The sequence below is a fragment of the Rhinoraja longicauda genome, chromosome 7 (genome assembly GCF_053455715.1).
Source record: "Rhinoraja longicauda isolate Sanriku21f chromosome 7, sRhiLon1.1, whole genome shotgun sequence".
Taxonomy (NCBI): Eukaryota; Metazoa; Chordata; class Chondrichthyes; order Rajiformes; family Arhynchobatidae; genus Rhinoraja; species Rhinoraja longicauda.
Genome location: NC_135959.1, coordinates 10326946 through 10343977, shown reverse-complemented (window position 1 = coordinate 10343977; position 17032 = coordinate 10326946). Strand labels below are relative to the sequence as shown.

Below are 17032 nucleotides of genomic sequence, written 5' to 3'. Positions count from 1 at the left end.
TGGCACGGGTAACGCAGCGGTAGCGTTGCTGCCTTGCAGCGCCAGAGATGGGGGTTCGACCCAGACTACGAGTGCTGTCTGTACGGAGTTTGTACGTTCTCCCAGTGACTGCGTGGGTTTTCGCTGAGATCGTCAGTTTCCTCCCACACTCCAAAGACTACAGGTTTGTAGGTTGATTGCCTTGAGTTTGTATGCTTGGTATAAATGTAAATTGTCCCTAGTACGTGTAGGATAGTGTTAACGTGCGGGGATCGCTGGCTGGCATGGACACGATGGGCCGAAGGGCCTAAACTAAACTAAATTAGAAGAAAATTAACTACTAAAAGCTCTCATTTTTGATTACAGCCCCTTGCTGCATACATATTGACATCAGCCATTCCCTATATTACAGCAGTCAGGGGTTCAGAAGTTATAGGAGCAGAATTAGGCCATTCGGCCCATCAAGTCTACTCCGCCATTCAATCATGGCTGATCTATCATTGCCTTTCAACCCCATTATCCTGCCTTCTCCCCATAACCCCTGAGACCCTTAATAAGCAAAGAGGTCCTTCTGCAGTTGTACAGGGCCCTAGTGAGACCGCACCTGGAGTACTGTGTTCAGTTTTGGTCTCCAAATTTGAGGAAAGATATTCATGCTATTGAGGGCGTGCAGCGTAGGTTTACTAGGTTAATTCCCGGAATGGCGGGACTGTCATATGTTGAAAGACTGGAGCGACTAGGCTTGTATACACTGGAATTTAGAAGGATGAGGGGATCTTATCGAAACGTATAAGATTATTAAGGGGTTGGACACGTTAGAGGCAGGAAACATGTTCCCAATGTTGGGGGAGTCCAGAACAAGGGGCCACAGTTTAAGAATAAGGGGTAGGCCATTTAGAACTGAGATGAGGAAAAACGTTTTCAGTCAGAGTTGTGAATCTGTGGAATTCTCTGCCTCAGAAGGCAGTGGAGGCCAATTCTCTGAATGCATTCAAGAGAGCTAGATAGAGCTCTTAAGGATAGCGGTCAGGGGGTATGGGGAGAAGGCAGGAACGGGGTACTGATTGAGAATGATCAGCCATGATCACATTGAATGGTGGTGGTGGTGCTGGCTCGAAGGGCCGAATGGCCTACTCCTGCACCTATTGTCTATTGTCTAATCGAGAATCTGTCAATCTCCGCCTTAAAAATATCCATTGACTTGGCCTCCACAGCCGTCTGTGGCAATGAATTCCACAGATTCATCACCCTCTTTCTAAAGAAATTCCACCTCATCTCATTTCTAAAGGTACGTCGTGTTATTCTGTGGCTATTGCCCCTGGTCCTAGACTCTCCCACTCATGGAAACATCCTCTCCACATCCACTCTATCCAGGCTCTGTCCCTCATCACTCTGTCCAGGGAGTTATGCACTCAAGTGTTTTTACTACAATTATTACATTTTAAATGCAATTCATTAGCTCTGGTACGTTCGAAAGACACAAAAAGGTGCTAAGCAAATGGCCTTTCTACATGTATGGAGAGTTCTGCTGAAATGCGTTTCCTTACCTTGAATTGCATATGAATTAGGGAACACTACTTGTATCATGTGAGCCAAAATTGGTTAAAACCAAATTTCGATTGGGAACTCGAAAAGCACTTAAAAAGTTTGTTTAGACAAAAAAAAGCAGAAAAAAACGCAGTGATGCAAAAAAACAAGTGCAGAGAAAGAAAATATTGTTTCGAGGTAACCTCCCTGCAGTAATCATTGTCTCTTAAGAACACAATCTGTCTGTTTCAGAGCAGGTGATGCTTGGAATTTACAAGCAATGGGTTCTAATGACACTTATGCAATGATACTCTATTGAATACCCTTTAGTATTTTTAGCTTGCAGCAACAAAAATAAATTTAAAGCTATTAAAAAAGACCTTCATTTCCGAAAATCTTGCGGGTGGGGAGGGGAATATTTCTTCATGCAAGTCTGAAATTCTTTAGCCCCCTAATCTCATCTCCTCCATTGGTACAATTGCTTTTCTAACACGTGTCAGAACTAAATTATCGCCATAGAGTCATAGTGATACAGCGTGGAAACAGGCTCTTGGGCCCAACATGCAAACACCGGCCAACATGGCCCAGCTGCACTAGTCCCACCTTCCTGCACTTGGTCCTTGTCCCTCCAAACCTGTCCTATCTATGTACTTGTCTAACTGTTAAACGTTGGGATTGTCCTTATCTGGCAGCTTGTTCCATACACCCATCACCCTTTGTGTGAAAAAGTTACCCCTCACGTTCCTATTAAATCTTTTCCCCTTCACCTTGAACCTATGTCCTCTGGTCCTAGATTCCCCTACTCTGGGCAAGAGACTCTGTGCATCTAATTGCACAGAACTGCAGCAGAACTGGCTGCACATCGTAATGTTGCAGTCATCCTAAAATGAATTTGACACGGAGGGAATGACTGGGCTCAAAACTTAAAAACATCATAAGACACAAAGTGTCTTAGTGGGTCAGCCCTCATCTCTGGAGCACATGGATTGGTGACATTTTGGGTCAGGGCACTTCTTCAGACTGATTGTGTGGGGTGGGGTGGGGTGGGTGGTTGGGAGGGGGGGGGGGGGGGAAAGAAAGCTGGGAGAGAGGAGAGGCAGGACTAAGCATGGCAGGAATAAGTGGACACAGGCGAGGCGGGTTTAAAACATTGTAATTTGACAGCATCGTGCAGTTATTTTGTATAAATTTACTTTATCCCTCAGATGCAATGCAAGTCACATTATTCCATCCACTTCAGTTTACAATGTGGACAGAAATATAATACTCGAAGCAAGATAGACAGAAAAATCTGGAGTAACTCAGCAGGGCAGGCAAACTGGTCTGAAGAAGGGTCTCAACCCGAAACGTCACCCATTCCTTCTCTCCAGAGATGCTGCCTGTCCTGCTGAGTTACTCCAGCTTTTTGGGTCTATCTTCGGTTTAATCAAGCATCTGCAGTTCCTTCCTACATAATACTAGAAGCAATGCCAGTACTAAAGGTCACTTTAAAGCAATTCCTTGAATTAAGGAAATAAAATCATCCTCTTTGTCAAATTTCTACCAATAGTCTCTCATGCTGCCCTTTCATTGCATTCTTATCTCACTTTACAATCATCAAAATATATCACTCTTTCAGCCAGGAGAACTGTTGCTTTGGAGCTACAGTGATCTGGGTTCAATCCTGACCTCTGGTATTATTTGTATGGAGCCATGATCACATTGAATGGCGGTGCTGGCTCAAAGGGCCGAATGGTCTACTCTTGCACTTATTGTCTATTGAGTTAGCAGGTTGGTTCTGTGACTGCAGGGGTTTCTTTTGGAAGTAGCCTCTCACATCCGAAAAATGTATCCGTAAGCAGATTAATTGGCCATTGTAAATTCCCCTTACTGTGTAGCTGATGTTAGGTGGAGGTGGAAGGAGGAGGCCTGGGGATCGTTGACAGGAATGTGGGGAGAATAAAATGGGATCAAATGTAGAATTAGTGTTGAATGGTACCTAATTGCTTGTACAAACTCTGTGGGGCAAAGGGCCTGTTTCTGTGCTGTATAATTCGACAATATCTGTACTGCCCCATATCCTGGCTTCTTGAGTGATTGATTTCAAGTAGCCCACTAATAGCTGAGGTACATTCAATTACCAAGGACCAAACTACTGGAATTCCATTTCTAAACCTCCGCAAAACCACCACTTTAAAAAAAAATCACTCAAAAACTCTCCTTCTGCACGGGCGCACAGTGACAAAGTGGTAGAGTTGCTGCCTTAAAGAGCTAGAAACCCAGGTTCAATCCTGACTACAGGTTCTGTCTGTACAGAGTTTGTACGTTCTCCCCGTGACCTGCGTGGGTTTTCTCTTAGATCTTCGGTTTCCTCCCACACTCCAGAAGGCATGCAGGTTTGTAGGCTAATTGGCGTGCTAAAATTGTAATTTGTCCCTCGTGTGTGTAGGATAGAGTTAGTGTGCATAGATCGCTGGTTGGCGTGGACTTGGTAGGCCAAAGGGCCTGTTTCCGCACTGCATCTCTAAACTAAAAAGCTACCAAGGCCCAAATACATCTGCGTCACCACCACTTTGGCCATTCTTTTAAAATTACACCAAAACTCTCCTCTGTGGCTCAGTGATATTTCCCCCTCAATCGGGGAACACTGCTGGCAGATTTATACTATCTTAAATTGTACCCTACAAATGTTAATAATTATTTAAAAGTTGAAATTTCCCCTTCGATGTGTGTAATTCTTTTAACTCTCAGATTGGTTCTTTTGTCAGTGCAGGGTTCACCCTGTTTCTATTTCAGTCAGGCATCTGTATTCAGTGCAATATTAATGACAGTCAAACAGCAGCTTTGTTAAAACATCCAGCCCTAACCAGCCAAGAAACTGGATAGCTTTGAAGGTGTAGGATTACTACGTTATTGGGAAAAGACACCTGCGCACTTTCACTACATCAATCCAGACCTCCCAACATTTGATTTTACAAATTCATAATTTTGATGTCCAAAATTCTGAATTTTACATCAAAAATCATAATATGGAGCATAATGCAACTTTTCAGCAAAAAAAAGTATGCACACCAAACGCGCATACGCGTTGCGCTCCATTCATGAGTGAAAAACGACTATTATTTACAGCAGGCTGTAGTTCTTGGACTACATGTGCAATGTCAGGCCTATCGCGAGTATATTCTGCTATTTATAGAAAGGTTATTGAACAGAAATACTTTTTACAACACAAAGAAAATATTGTTTTGTTTTGTTTTTTTCTTTGTTGCTTTTTCCTTACACATCCCAATTCTCTTGGTATTGAATAAAAGAACAATGATCATAAAATGCATGACTAAGTTATGAAGAAAAAGGTTTCATTTAAAACTGCTCATACCTAATTTCATTGAGGACATACTTGCTCCAGGGGTCTTCAACAGCAAATCACTACGGTCCATCCCCCCTCACAACCCCTGATCCCCCCCAACGACCCACTCCCCCACCCCCACCCCCCCAGCCCCCCACTCCCATTCTACCACTCCACCCCTCCCCCCCACTCACCCTCCCACTCACCCCCCCCACTCCAGCTCTCCCCTCCCCTCCCACTCCACTCCCCACCTCTTCCGCTCTCCCTTCCTCTGCCCACCCACCCCCACTCCCCTCACCCCCACTCCCCTCCCCCCCTACCCCCACTCCCCTCCCCCCCGACCCCCACCCCCCCTGACCCCCACTCCCCCCTCCCTCACCCCAACCCCCCCCCCCAATTCACCCACGCCATCCCATCTCAACATCAACGGGCCTCACGCTAAGCGGCGAGACCAGGCCAGCTATGGGGCGGGGCGAGGGGCGGGGCGAGGCAAAATTGGAATGGCGGAAATGAAATAAGGAAGTGGAAACCTCTCGCCAAATTCGGAAGGGATGGGAGGTCTGTCAATCCCTTACAGTCGTTTTCAATATGCGATATGCTATCAGCCTAAGAAGTGATGGTTTGGCTTAACTCATTGTTACACCTGAAAACAAAGAATATCAAAGAATATCAGGATATTGGTGATTTAAAACATGTTGTTTTCCATTGATCACATTTAGGGAAATTAGTCCTATTTTAATCGGTTGAATTTAATATTGTAGTTTTCTAATCCATTTGAACAACACAATAAAACCTATGAAAAGGTTTTAATTTGCATTTTAAAATATCATCGAGTCATTTACAAATGGTGATAGGGTACTGTTAGATTAATTCAGCTGAAATTCAGCTTAAGTTTACCTTTCTAGCTCAGTGTCTATGCGTAATGAGATTTTAATGTGATGGAAAACGACAGATCGCTGTCATTTGCAGTGATTCCCAGTTAATGGTTCAAAACAATAAAACAATAAAGCAATAAAGATATTTTCTCAAACAATTAAATATCATGGAACATCTTTAGGGGCGGCACAGTGGCACAACAGGTAGAGCTGCTGTATCACAGTGGTAGAGACCAAGGTTTGATCCTGACTACAGGTGCTGTCTGTGTGGAGTTTGCATGCTCTCCCTGTGCCTGTGTGGGTTTCCTCCAGGTGCTCCGGTTTCCTCCCACATCCCAAAAGACTTGAAGGTTTGTAGGTTTAGCCTCTGTAAAATTGTCCCCAAGTGCGTAGGGAGTGCTTGCAAATGTGGGAAAATAAAGCATTAGTGTGGACGGGTGATCGATGGTCTGCATTGACTCGGTGGGCTGAAGGGCCTGTTTCAATGCTGTTTCTCTAAACGCTAAGAGAATGATAAGACAACCTGCAATTGGTTGTGACCGAAAAAAAGGAGTATGACAAAGTTCTTCAAATGGCAACAAAAAACTCGCCATGTGCAATTTTTACACCCAGTGTGTGTAGTAATTCTGTGCACCTCCTTCACTAAAGTGAAAAATGGCACAATACTATTGGAGTTCAAGATTTTCCAATGTTTGGCATTGATTTGGTTGATTAAAATTTTTATTTTTTTTAGATTTAGAGATACAGCGCAGAAACAGGACCTTCGGCCCACCGGGTCCGCGCCGCCCAGCGATCCCCGCACACTAACACTATCCTACACCCACTAGGGACAATTTTTACATTTGCCCAGCCAATTAACCTACATACCTGTACGTCTTTGGAGTGTGGGAGGAAACCGAAGATCTCGGAGAAAACCCTCGCAGGCCACGGGGAGAACGTACAAACTCCGTACAGACGGCGCCCGTAGTCAGGATCGAACCTGAGTCTCCGGCGCTGCATTCGCTGTAAGGCAGCTACTCTACCGCTGCGCCACCCTGATTTGATCTGCTGGGTTTGTGTACACTGGAATTTAGAAGGATGAGAGGGGATCTTATAGAAACATAAAATTAAGGGATTGGACATGCTAGATGCAGGAAACATGTTCCCGATGTTTGGGGAATCCAGAACCAGGGCCAACAGTTTAAAAATAAGGGGTAGGCCATTTAGAACTGAGATGAGGAAAAACCTTCACACCCAGAGGGTTGTGAATTTGTGGAATTCTCTGCCTCAGAAGGCAATGGAGGCCGATTCATTAGATGCATTCAAAAGAGAGTTAGACAGAGCTCTTCGGGCGAGCAGAATCAAGGGGTATGGGGAGAAGGCAGGAACGGGATACCGATTGTGGATGATCAGCCATGATCACATTGAATGGCAGTGCTGGCTCGAAGGGCCGAATGGCCTACTCCAGCACCTATTGTCTATGTATCAATGTAACCTGCAAACTTGCACATTTTTCTGGATGTGGGAGGAAACCATAACACCTGGAGAAAACCCAGTAGTCACAAGGGAGAACGTACAAACTCCATACAGACAGCACCTGTAGTCAAGATTGAATCGGGACCTCTGGTCCTAGATGCTCCCACTAGTGGAAACATCCTCTCTATCCAGGCCTTTTACTAAGGTAAGGCAGCAACTCTTCCGTTGCACCACTGTGCCGCCCTGTTCGATGTTCAAACTGGCAGAATCTCTGCTCTTTGAATTGCTATGGTTGATGTTCATGAGCTCTCAGAGCAGAATTAAGCCACCTGGCCCACCAAGTCTACTGCGCCATTCAATCATGGCTGATCTGTCTTTCCCTCTCAACCCCATTCTCCTATCTTCTCGCCATAACCTCTGACAACCTTACTAATCAAGAATCTGTCAATCTCCACCTTCAAAATATCCATTGACTTGGCCTCCACAGCTATCTGCGGCAATGAATTCCACATATTCCACTCAAGAAATTGCTTCTCATCTTCTTTCTAAAGGTATGTCCTTTAATTCTGAGGCTATGGCCTCTGGTCCGAGATGCTCCCACTAGTGGAAACATCCTCTCCACATCCACTCTATCCAGGCCTGGTATCATGCATTAACCTAAAAGGTCGCTCAGAAAATTGGTTCCAAAGTTTGAATGAAAGCCCCTCCTGTTCACACTTCGTAGAATAAACTTCCCTTCGTAAATGTCAAAAGAGGTCACATGTCGCTTTTTGAGGAACTAGGCATTCCCAGGTGCCGTTAACAGGGTACAAAAAGTAATTCTGAATTTAATCTTTTTCTCACTCAAAAATTACCTAATGTACCTGTAAATCTCAGAATCAAATCACCACCATCTCAAACTGTGGTGGCAGGAAACCCCTGGATAGAATAGAATAGAATAGTTCCTTTATTGTCATTGTAACATGAGCCATGTACAACGAAATTGTAAAATGTCAGCCAGTCAGTGCACCATTCAAACATTTCTAAAAGCTAACGATACATACAAGGTAAAATATTTTAAAAAAGATAAACAACTAAAATAAATATCATGAAAATAGCACGCATAAACACCCAACCCTACATCCTTCTGTCGATTTCACAGTCTCTTATTATGTATCGCCCCTGCGTTCCTTGGCAAGATGAACAGCTTGTGACAGATTTTGTAATTACCACATCACCAGGCTACTTGAGATGGGGAAATGGTGCATACAAAAACACCCACAGACCTATCCTGGGTCACAAAGTGAGAGAGACACAGAGAAACACCCTTTTTGTCTCTACTCGCCTGTACTCGCTGGAGTTTAGGATGAGGGGGACCTCATTGAAGCTTACCGAATAGTGAATGGCTTGGATAGAGTGGATGTGGAGAGGATGTTTCCACTCGTGGGAGAGTCCAGGACTAGAGGTCATAGCCTCAGAATTAAAAGATGTTCCTTTAAGAAGGAGATGAGGAGGAATTTCTTTAGTCAGAGGGTGGTGAATCTGTGGAATTCCTTGCCACAGAAGGCTGTGGAGGCCAGGTCAATGGATATTTTTAAGGCATAGATAGATAGATTCTTGATTAGTACGAGTGTCAGGGGTTAGATTTAGCTCTTCGGGCCAAGGGAATCAAGGGATATGGGGAAAAAGCCGTAACGGGGTACTAATTTTGGATGATCAGCCATGATCATATTGAATGGCTGAAGGGCTGAATGGCCTACTCTTGCACCTATTTTCTATGTTATGGGGAGAAGGCTTGAGAATGGGGTGAGGTGAGGGAGATAGATCATCCATGATTGAATGGTGGAGCAGGTGATGGGCCGAGTGGCCTAATTCTGCTCCTATCACTTATGACCTTATGATTCTTTAAAAATTATAACATGTACGTTGTGACAGAAATATGTTTATGTATCTTTCATTTTCCAGAATCTTTTCCAGTCAATGTACTTTGTAAATATGCCTGACCCGCTTAGTTACCCCAGCACTTTGTATCTTTTTTTTTTAAAACCAGCTTCTGCAGTTCCTTGTGTCGACATTAGTACTGTTATTGCCGGTCTTCAGCGCAAACCAGCATCTGCAGTTCCTTTCTGCATAAAAAGTGCAACCTCCTTGTTTCACATAGGACACAGTGCTGGAGTAACTCAGCATGAAGTGTAGATGGAGTCAATGTGTGTAGAGTAGCTGGTCTGTGTGATAGATCAGGGTACGTCCACAACTCTCTTCCATTTCCTGGGGTCTTCGGAGAGCAGTTGCCAAACTAGACCACGATGCATCCCAGTAGGATGATTTCTACGGTGCAACCGTAGTTGGTATGGGTCATTGGAAACATGCCGAACCTCCTTTGTCTTCTGACTCTTCACACCCCTGCAACAGTCTGTTCGAATTTCTACCATCGGGCAGACGATACAAGGCCTTCTACGCCCGCACCTCCAGACTCAGGAACAGCTTCATCCCCAGGGCCATAGCTGCTATGAACCAGTCCTGCTGAGCCGGATGGTCACATCGCACAGTGAACCGGCACAGACCTACTTGCACTTTATTCTGTTTTAAAACTGTTCTAATTTGTTTCATTGGATTATGGGAGGCGCATTCCCAATCTCGTTGTACCCCTGTACAATGACAATAAAGATATATTGTATTGTATTGGTGTGCGTTCTTGGTTTAGCTTCAATGTGGCTGGTCCACAACAGATTGCTGATGATATTTACACCTTGGAACTTGAAGCTCTGGACCATGTCTGTTTTTCGTTAGTATATATATGGCCCCTTGATTCAGGGACAGTTCCTTCCCAGCTGTTATCAGGCAACTGAATCATCCTATCACAACCAGAGAGCAGTCATGAATTACTATCTACCTCATTGGTGACCCTTGGACTATCCTTGATTGGACTTTGCTGGCTTTACCTTGCTCTGAACATTATTCCCTGATCATGTATTTATACATTGTAAATGGCTTGATTATAATCGTGGACTGTCTTTCTGCTGACTGGATAGCTCGCAACAAAAGCTTTTCACTGTACCTCGGTACACGTGACACTAAACTAAACTGTATTACTGTACTGAACCCTCCCTATCTTCCAAAAAATGTCAGGAGTCTGAGGGTCAGATTTGCACATTTCCTCTTCCTGACCTTGATCCTGTAAACCCCAGAGCTGGGAAACACCTTTCTGACATTACTATGACCTACTCTTTTCTGCAGATTTCAAAGTTTACAACAAATGGGCACACACTAATATGCACAAAAAAAAATCAGTCCAAGCACTGAGACCTCCCTCCTGCAGCAACACCATCATTTATCTCCCTCTCCCCAGGTTCCACCACCATCTATCCCACTCACACCCTCGCACCACCATCACTAATCCCAGTTAACAAGTTAACTCTACCGTCTACCTCCATATCCCCTCTTCAGCAAAACACCACCATCTATCTCCCCCCATCCCTGTGTAACATCGCCGTCTTACCTCCATCCAGTTTTGGAACAATTACAATTATTACAACGTGTGGGAAAGAACTGCAAAGAACTGTAGGAAAGAACTGCAGAAATGCAAATCGAAGGGACACAAAATGCTAGAGTAACTCAGCGGGTCAGGCAGCATCTCTGGAGAGAAGGAATGGGTGACGTTTCGGGTCGAGACCCTTCTTCAGGATCTCAACCCGAAACATCACCCATTCCTTCTCTCCAGAGATGCTGTCTGACCCGCTGTGTTACTCCAGCATTTTGTGTCTACCGACATTTATCACAACCATGGTTTCTAAAAGCATCTTGTCACAAGTACCTACCAGATTTGCCCTTCTACTTGTTGCTGAACAAGGATGCTGCATTTACCATTCACCAGTATTCTCAATGCACATCTAGAAATTATTCCACCTACTTCAACTGAATGGTAGTTTTACTCATGGGTCAGGTTGGACAGAGTTAATAAGTTGGACAAGAGTGAAATCAAGTCTTTTGAAAGCACATTTAATTTAGCTTTGAATCTATAAAAGCCAAATGCAGAAAGAATAAGAAATGTTGTATTTAAAAAGGAATATTTAAGTAGCCTTTCATAGAATTAGAGAATCAAACAGCACTGAAGCAGGCCTTAGGCCCAATTTGCCCATGCTGACTAAGATATCTCATCTACACTAGTCCCACCTGCCTGCATTTGGCCTATATCCCTCACATCTTTCCGATCCATAGACCTGTCCAAATGTTTTATAAATATTGTTTATAGTACCTGCGTCAACTGCCTCCACTTGCAGCTCTTTCCGTATACCCACCACCCTCTGTGTGAAAAGGTTGTCCCTTGGGTTCCTATTAAATTTTTCCCTTCTCACCTTAAACCTTTGCCATCTGGCTCTTGATTCCCCTGCTCCAGTTAAAAGACTCTGTGCATTTACCCGATTTATTCCCCACATGATTTTGTACACCTCTATAAGATTACTGCTCAGACTAATGTGCTCCCAGGAATAAAGTCCTAACCTACGTAACCTCTCCCTATAACTCAGGCCCTCAAGTCCTGCAACATCCTCATAAATCATCTCTGTACTCTTTTCAACTTAATGATGTCCTCCTGAGAGCAGGGTGATCAAAACTGAACACAATAATCTAAACGAGGCCTCGCTTACATTTGTAGTGTGTAAGTGATTATATCAAGCCATCCGCCGAACTCCACAATCATTTCCTTCAGCATCTAGCAAGGGCAATATCTTTAAAGTGGCAAATCATATTAAAGCACATTGGACAGAAATAGACTCCTAACCAAAAAGGTACATGGGTGGGTGGGTAAAGGAATTTCTTAACAAGAGAACGAGAGACATGTGAACAATGTTAAAATGAGAGCAAAGCAACACCAAACTATCAATGTACTGTACAAACTACACCACACCTCTCTGCCTAGTCCGAGTAACTTTGTTCCAACATGAAAAATAACTCTCAGCAGGTCAATTTGTTTCACAGGAGAATGTGGCAGTCAATCAGTAGCAGACCACGGACAGAGCAATTGAACCCAAACAAACCTCATCTCCAGTGCACGCAGAAGACTATTCGTTTTAACTGTAACATTTCTTATTCATTTTGACTTTGTAGATGCAAAACAATATTGAACATGCCCGCGAAAAATTGGATTCCACACATCCAACGTTAACTCTGAAGATAAACTCTTTTGTTCCTTACTTCTGTGATTATGAGTGTTCTTCAGTATTGTAATGCTACATGGCACAAGTGTTTGTCCACCACTTTAAAGTCAAAACAGCTCCACCAAAAGAAAATCTGCTCAAAGATCGTCAGTCAACCCCTTGAGAAACTCTATGAATCAGCCTACCACAATAACATGCTAAGGTTGGCCAACAACATTGTTTCTGACCCCGACCATGTCCCGAACAGTAAATACGAATTGTTACCATCAAATCGGAGGTACAGGGTACCAAGATATAATAAGGTTAAACCGAAGCACTCTTTTGTGCACCAGTCAATCCTGAAACTAAACATAGAACTTAATCCCAGATCAAATGTACGCTGAAGGGTCTTGAATGTGTCATCATTTGTGCTTGTAATGTTATGGTGAATATATGTATCCTCGTTTCTTGTCTTACATTCTTTGTCTTTGTTGATGTTGCAAATGGAGCTACTGAGATGCAAGAAAAAATTTAGACTTGATCTGACAATAAAGTATTATCGTATCGTATAAACACAAAATGCTGGAGTAACTCAACTGGACAAGCTGGAGAACCTGACCCATGAATAAGGCTACCATTCAGGTGAAGTACACAGAATAATTCAAATTAATTGCTTACATTCTGATTTTTCATAAAATGGTAGGTTGTTTATACTCTAATAATATATTAAAGCTTTGAACACAGCACACTTTCTCTCAAAATATTCAACCTATTCAAACTGGCTGCCAAAATTGCTCATTTTGAACTGTGTTGATTAAAAAATCAAACACCATCGTCTACAACTCGATACAATACGTGAAGCAGCTTTCCTGAAAGAAAATAGGAGCGGGGAACAAATAGGAACATTTTGGATAGACATACAATCAGCCAATTTGAACCTCTGCACTGCATTATTTCCCGGGCAATCAAAGTGCAGTGGCACACAGATATCTCTGTAAATCATTAAACATTCAAGAGACAGGGTACATGCAAGTAAACCAGTTACACCCAATTCTCGGGGCGGCATGGTGAGAGAGCATTAGAGTTGCTGCCTCACAGCACCAGAGACCCGGGTTCAATCCTGACTGCGGGTCATGTCCGTACGGAGGTTGTACGTTCTCCCTGTGACCGTGTGGGTTTTCTCCAGGTGCTCCGGTTTCCTCCCACATTCCAAAGACGTGCGGATTTATCAGTTAAATGCCTTCTGTAAATTGCCCTGGTGGACTAGTGTATGAGTTATCGTTGGTCGGTGTGGACTCGGTGGGCCGAGGGGACTGTTTCCACACTGTATCTCTAAACCTAAAACTACTTATTTTGATGAATCTAAAAAAAGCACTGCAATGAGATGAGGTAATATTGAAGGATAAAAGAAATAAATGCCTTGAAAAATCAATAGAAATTCCAGCATAATTGTAATATATTATTTCCAGCTGAGCAGCACCAAGCAGAGTAATTGCTCAGTCCACTTGCTGCAGAGGTACATCACATGCACCTGTTATGCTGTTGCTGACCAGAAGAGTGCATTTAGTTGAGTTTAGTTTAGAGATACAGAGCAGAAACAGGCCCTTCAGCCCATCGAGTCCATGTTGACCTGTACCTGCCTTCTCTCCATACACCCTGATCCCTTTAGCCACAAGGGCCACATCTAACTCCCTCTTAAATATAGCCAATGAACTGGCCTCAACTACCTTCTGTGGCAGAGAATTCCACAGACTCTCCACTCTCTGTGTGAAGAAATATTTTCTCATCTCGGTCCTAAAAGACTTCCCCCTTATCCTTAAGCTGTGACCCCTGGTTCTGGACTTCCCCAACATCGGGAACAATCTTCCCGCATCTAGCCTCTCCAACCCCTTAAGAATTTTATATGTTTCAATAAGATCCCCCCTCAGTCTTCTAAATTCCAGCGAGTACAAGCCTAGTCTATCCAGTCTTTCTGTCAAACAGCAACTCTGCCATCGTACATCCTCCGAGATTTCTGTCTTTCCAACTATGTGTGCATCCCAACTCATATTCTGTACAAATGAATCACTTTACATCAAATATACATTGAAAAATATTTTCACAGTGGCGCAGCGGTAGAGTCGCTGCCTTACAGCGCCAGAGACCCGGGTTCGAACCCGACTAAGGGTGCTGTCAGTATGGAGTTTGTACCTTCTCCCTGTGACCACGTGGGTTTTCACCGGGTGCTCCGGTTTCCTCCCACACTCCAAGTCTGTTGGCGAATTGGCTATGGTAAAAAAATTGTAAATTGTCCCTCGTATGTGTAGGATGGTGGTAGTGTACGGGGAATCACTGAACAAGGCGGACCCGGTGGGCCGAAGGGCCTGTTTCCGTGCCGTATCGCTAACCTAAACTAGACCACCATAAACAAGACTTGGCATTTTTGTTGTACAGACGAAGGTCAGCAAAATCACTGCTGATACTCTGGAGGTGTTACCCCAATCTGGATCTGCTGCAGGAGATAACATGTCCTAATCCAGAGTGCCTCATTTTATGCCAACGCTATGTTAGTTGAACTCATATTCTCACATAATTATCCTTTCTCCTCCACTAACTGAATCTTACAAAAATAGACATGTTAACTTTTCATCCGTTTTTCAGCTGACAGGTTAAACCACGGAGAATCAGTGGATGTTGTTTACTTGGATTTTCTGAAGGCCTCTGATAAGAATAAGCACAGAGGATCTTGGTTTAATCTGTCAACGGAAGAAAAAGCATCACGGACACACTGTAATGTGCTCCTTTCCGTTCCTTTGTAACCCCCTACCCTGCGCGCTCCAATTTCACCCAGCTTCTTTCCCCTCCTTCATATTCTCATCTCCCAAATACAGGTCCTCCATTTCTCTCCCTCCCCCCATTTCTTACCCCTCCTGCATCTCCTTTCATCAACAATCCCTCCCTCCCTCCAACTTTACACTCTTCACTCCTCCTCTGGCGCCCTTTAATCTCCTTTTCATCTCTCACCTTTGTCATAGGGTGGCAAGGTGGCGCAGCGGTAGAGATGCTGCCTTACAGCGCCAGAGACCTGAGATCGATCCTGACTATGGGTGCTGTCTGTACGGAGTTTGTACGTTTTGCCTGTGACCTGTGTGGGTTTTCTCCGGGTGCTCCGGTTTCCTCGCATACTGCGAAGACGTACAGGTTTGTTGGCTAATTGGCTTGGTATAATTGTAAATGATCCCTACTGTGTTTAGGATAATGCTAGTGTGCGGGGATCTCTGGTCAGCGCGGACTCAGTGGGCCAAAGGACCTGTTTTTGCCTTGTATCTCTAATCTCACCCCACTCATATGCCAATCAAACACCTCTCACCTGTAATGGACACTAAAAGCTGGAGTAACTCAGCAGGTCAGTCAGCATCTCTGGAGAAAAGGAATGGATGACATTTCAGACCATAAGAAAAAGGAGCAGAATTAGGCCATTCGGCCCATCAAGCCCACTCCCCCATTCACTCATGGGTGATCTATCGCTCCCTCCTAACCCCATTCTCCTGCCTTCTCCCCCATAACCTCTGACACCTGTACTAATGAAGAAGTACTAGAAGTACAAGGAGGCGAAGAAGTATTAATCATCCAATTTGTCTGAAGAAGGATCTCGACCAGAAACGTCACCTAATACTTTTCTCCAGAGATGTTGAGTCACCCCAGCATTTTGTGTCTATCTTCGGTCTAAACCTGCATCTGCAGTTCCTTCTTACAAACCCCTCACCTGTATCCGTCTATCACTCGCCAGCCTTTATCCCGCCCCACCTCTCTTTTCCAACTTTCTCTCCCCGCTTCCAATCAGTCTGAAGATGGCCCGACCCAATATGTCACGTGTCCATTCCCTCTGCAGATGCTGCCTTACCCACTGAGACCCTCCAGTGCTTTGTTTTACCTCAGTCTAACGTAGTTGTGAATTTACAGCCAAACAATTATTGAAACAAAGAATGTTACTCATTGCACTCATCCAATTTCCCCTCCCCAGGATCTCCATTTGAAACGTTTACATGTCTCTTCCCCATTTAATGCTGTTACTTCTAGATTTTTTTTCTGGACTGTGTTTCATGGACAGTACGGGTGGACTAAAGAATTGAATGTACATCTAACAATGCCTACTTCGAAGGTAGACACAAAATGCAGGAGTAACTGAGTGGGCCAGGCAGCATCTCTGTAGAAAGGGAATAGGTGATGTTTGGGGTTGAGACCCTTCTTCAGACTGAGAGTCCTCCCTCTGCTTTGATCCGATATGCTGCAAGGCCAGAATTCTTTCACTGATTAACTCAAGTCTGTATTGTCTGATATTCCACCACAAAACCATTAATAAAACGCTTTTCCCCTGTCAGAGAATGAATGGCTTTCCTGTCGACACAAATGCTCTGATTTACTATAAAACAGCAAAAGCAGAAATTGCTGGAAATATTCAGCAGCTGATCCGATTTCATCCTACAATTCTTGCGTTGCATTTCACATCCAAGCATCTGCAATTTGTTTGTTTTTTGCTTTTCGAGCTAAAAACGTTTTGCTTTTTGCTGCTACCCGGGCCTCATTGAATCAACCAACAGGCAGTGTTGTGTTTCACAAGCAATGGCAACGTACAAGAACCACCAGGAAATAAAAATACAATTTCCATAAGGTTCGAGTGTGTTAAATCTGCCATAGATTACATTTTAGATTTTTATTCTGCAAACATTAGTGCAGTTTAGTTTAGAAATACAGCATAGAAACAGGGCCTTCACACT

General features: G+C 43.9%; 1 protein-coding gene across 1 annotated transcript in view; it reads right to left on the bottom strand.

The window, feature by feature from the left end:
- Positions 1–17032, bottom strand: part of slc9a7 (solute carrier family 9 member 7) — a 159857-nt gene that overhangs the window by 123162 nt on the left and 19663 nt on the right. The gene's annotated exons all lie outside the window — the stretch shown is intronic.